The 3,814-nt window shown below is 40.1% G+C and overlaps 1 non-coding gene across 1 annotated transcript; it reads left to right on the top strand.

Annotated features, from left to right (window-relative positions):
* Nucleotides 1–3,442: 3,442 nt before the first annotated feature.
* LOC143855561 (small nucleolar RNA R71) lies at nucleotides 3,443–3,549 on the top strand. The gene has a single exon (XR_013237936.1). It is a non-coding gene; the product is annotated as a small nucleolar RNA R71 (small nucleolar RNA).
* The last annotated feature ends 265 nt before the right edge of the window (nucleotides 3,550–3,814 follow it).

The following is a 3,814-nucleotide window of genomic DNA, read 5'->3' as shown; positions in this document are numbered from 1 at the left end:
TTCTCTAATGCAAATACAACCGCTAAGAATTCTTTTTCCGTAGTGGTGTAGTTGAGTTGTGCATCATTTAAAGTTCTACTTGCATAATAGATTACATGCGGTAATTTATTGAATCTTTGACCCAACACGGCTCCTATTGCAAAGTCGGAAGCATCACACATAATTTCAAACGGTTCGGTCCAATTAGGTGCTTGAATGATAGGAGCCGTAGTGAGCTCCTTTTTCAAACACTCAAAAGAATCGAAGAATTCTTTGAAAAACTCAAATTTTTGATCTATTGCTAACAAGTTGGTTAGAGGCCTAGCAATTTTAGAAAAATCTTGTATAAAACGCCGGTAAAAACCCGCATGGCCCAAAAATGATCGAATATCCTTCACTCTTTTGGGCGGTGGAAGATGGACAATGAGATCCACCTTAGCTTTATCAACCTTAATACTTTCTTTTGAAATCACATGACCTAGAACTATGCCCTCTTTTACCATAAAATGACACTTCTCCCAATTGAGGACAAGGTTCTTTTCTCTACTCCTTTCTAAGACCAATTTTAAGTGATGTAAACATTCGGCATAGGTGGAGCCATGAATAGAAAAATCATCCATAAAAACCTCTAAGAAGGTCTCCACCATGTCAGAAAAGATACTCATCATGCATCTTTGGAAAGTTGCCGGTGCATTGCATAACCCAAAAGGCATGCGTCTATCAGCAAACGTTCCAAAGGGGCATGTGAATGTCGTTTTCTCTTGATCTTCAGGAGCTATGGGAATTTGGTTATAACCGGAATATCCATCAAGAATGCAATAATACTCATGACCCGCTAACCTTTCTAACATTTGATCAATAAAAGGCAAAGGAAAGTGATCCTTCAAAGTAGTGGCATTAAGCTTTCGGTAGTCAATACAAACCCGCCACCCTATTTGAATACGAGTAGGAATAAGTTCATTGGTGGCGGATTGTATAACGGTAACTCCCGACTTCTTAGGCACTACTTGGACGGGACTTACCCATTGGCTATCCGAGATGGGATAAATGATCCCATTATCTAACCATTTTAAAATCTCTTTTTGGATGGCTTCCTTCATCACAGGATTAGCCCTTCTTTGATGTTCCCTTGAAGGTTTGACACCCTCAACGAGATGGATGTGATGTTGCACAATCGAAGGGCTAATTCCTTTGATGTCGGCCATTGTCCAACCTATGGCTTCCTTGTTATCTTTTATCAATTTAATGAGTTCCTCCTCTTGAGGGGAGGTTAGGTCCGCAGCAATTATTATAGGCAAAGTACAATTATCACCCAAAAATGCATAACGTAAATGAGAAGGCAAGGGCTTCAACTCCAACTGTGGCGCTTCTTCGATTGATGTCTTTAGAAGAGATGTTGCGAGTGGTCCAACAGGCTCCACATTTTGGATGGCAAAAGCTTTGAAAAAGAAATCATTTCCATCATTTGCTAGTTCGTCCAAGCATTCTTGAAATCCTGCATCAAAATCAATTTCAAAATTAGAAACAATATCGTCAGGAAAGGAATGCAACATATTGATTTCTTCATGAAAATTTGATTGCTTACCCAATCTAAAGACATTAAAATCAACCGATGTGTTTCCAAAAGACAATTTCATTAATCCATTTCTATAATTAATTAGAGCGTTGCTAGTGGCAACGAACGGCCTACCAAGGATGATAGGAATTTAATCCTTGATATTGGCAACAGGCTCGGTATCTAACACAACAAAATCTACGGAAAATAAAAAATCACCTACTTTAACTAACACATCATCAACCATCCCTTTGGGTGTTTTAATTGATCTATCTGCCAATTGAAGAGTGATGGTGGTTGGTTTGAGGTCTCCTAATCCTAGTTGCTTAAATACAGAAAAAGGCAAGAGATTTACACTTGCACCTAAATCCAAAAGAGCATGTTCAATATTTGTGTTACCAATAGTGCAAGAAATAGTAGGACATCCTGGATCCTTATACTTAGCCACCATTTGTTGAGACAAGATGGAACTTATATTTGCGACCAAGAAAGCTTTCTTGGGCACATTAGTTGTGCGCTTTTGTGTGTACAAATCTTTCAACGGTTTGGCATAAGTAGGAACCTGAGAAATTGCATCTAATAAAGGTTAAAATTTTATCCATGGCATCCACCTTCTTATTATTAGCAAGTCTCATTGAAAAATGAGCTTTAAGCACATACTCATTTTCAGGTGGAGAAACAGCCTGCTCTTCACTTACCTGTTTGGGTTCCGCAATCGAGCCTGTTGGAGGGGAGTCTTTTCTTACCTCTTTGGATGTATCTTGTATATCTATAGAAGGTTCAGATCTGACCTCCTCCTTGTGGTAATCTCTACCACTCCTTAAACCATATACGGCATTACATTCGTTAGAGGGCTCTTGCGGCGGCAAAATTTGGTTGAATGGCATTCAACTGATTTGGCGGTACCTGTTGATTCACATTCATATTCACGTTCCTTGGATTAGGAATGTGTTGACTTGGCATCTTCCCCTTTTCCCTCTCATGCAACGGCATGGCAAGTTGGGAGATTTCCTTCTCCATGTTGTGTTGGCTTGTCATGAAAGTGCTAAGTGAGAAGTTCTATGCTTTTTTCTAAGGAAGCTATGCGTTCCGACTCTCCTTGTTTTTGAAAACCCGGCGGTTGTTGATTTGAAAAATTATTAATCATGGGGTTTTGAAAAGTAGGAGGGGAAGGGGATGGCCGAACAAAAGTGGGAGGGAAGGTGGGCCTAGGTTGGCCGAATTGTCATGAAAGTGCTAAGTGAGAAGTTCTATGCTTTTTTTTAAGGAAGCTATGCGTTCCGACTCTCCTTGTTTTTGAAAACCCGGCGGTTGCTGATTTGAAACATTATTAATCATGGGGTTTTGAAAAGTAGGAGGGGAAGGGGATGGCCGAACAAAAGTGGGAGGGAAGGTGGGCCTAGGTTGGCCGAATTGGCCTTGGCCTTGGAAATTAGATGGCCCACTTTGACTCCATGAAAAGTTGGGATGATTTCTCCATCCCGGATTTTAAGTGCTAGAATAAGGATTATTAGCATAAAGAGCACTCACATTCTCATTAGAATTACCAAATTTAGCAAGAGTTGGACACTCTTCCATGACATGGTCCGTGGCTTGAAACCAATTACACATGGAAACACTATGTGCAATTTGATTGACTTGTGAAGGTCCTTTAACAACTATTGCTTCTAGCCTTTTGATTAAACTATCAAGATGAGCCTCTTTTGCCACGGCACCCTCTATTAGAAATCCCTTACTTGAAGTGGCTCTCTCACCATCTTGAGTGGATTCCCACTCTTGTTTTTTCCGCCAAATGCCGCGGCCTCATCCGTGAAAGATGTAAAACCGTTAGGACACATGGATTCAAGAAGTTGCTTTGTTTGGTAATCTATGCCCTCATAAACAATTTGGCATAAGTGCCACAAATCAATTCCATGGTGAGGACACTCTTGGAGTAGGTCTTTGAACCTCTCCATAAACTTAGAAAATGACTCTAATGGCTTTTGTTTGAATTGTAAAATATCGTTCCTAAGCTTATTAGTTTTATGTAATGGAAAAAACTTTTTTAGAAAAGCGACGGCGAACTCCTCCCAAGTGGTGATGGAGTTCGTTGGTAAGCCATAGAGCCACTTTTTGGCTCCATCCTTGAGTGAAAACGTAATAAACCGCAACTTTACCGCATCATCGGTAAGTTGTTGCAACTTAATCAAAGCAGATACATCTTCAAACTCACACAAAAATAAATAAGCATCCTCCGAAGGGAGGCTATGAAAATGACGAAGCAAAGAGATAAATTGCGAT

This window comes from Tasmannia lanceolata, unplaced genomic scaffold (assembly GCF_043159265.1).
Source record: "Tasmannia lanceolata isolate RefF3 unplaced genomic scaffold, GAP_Taslan_0.1 ptg000021l, whole genome shotgun sequence".
NCBI classification, from domain to species: Eukaryota; Viridiplantae; Streptophyta; class Magnoliopsida; order Canellales; family Winteraceae; genus Tasmannia; species Tasmannia lanceolata.
This window is presented reverse-complemented; position numbering and strand designations above follow the sequence as displayed.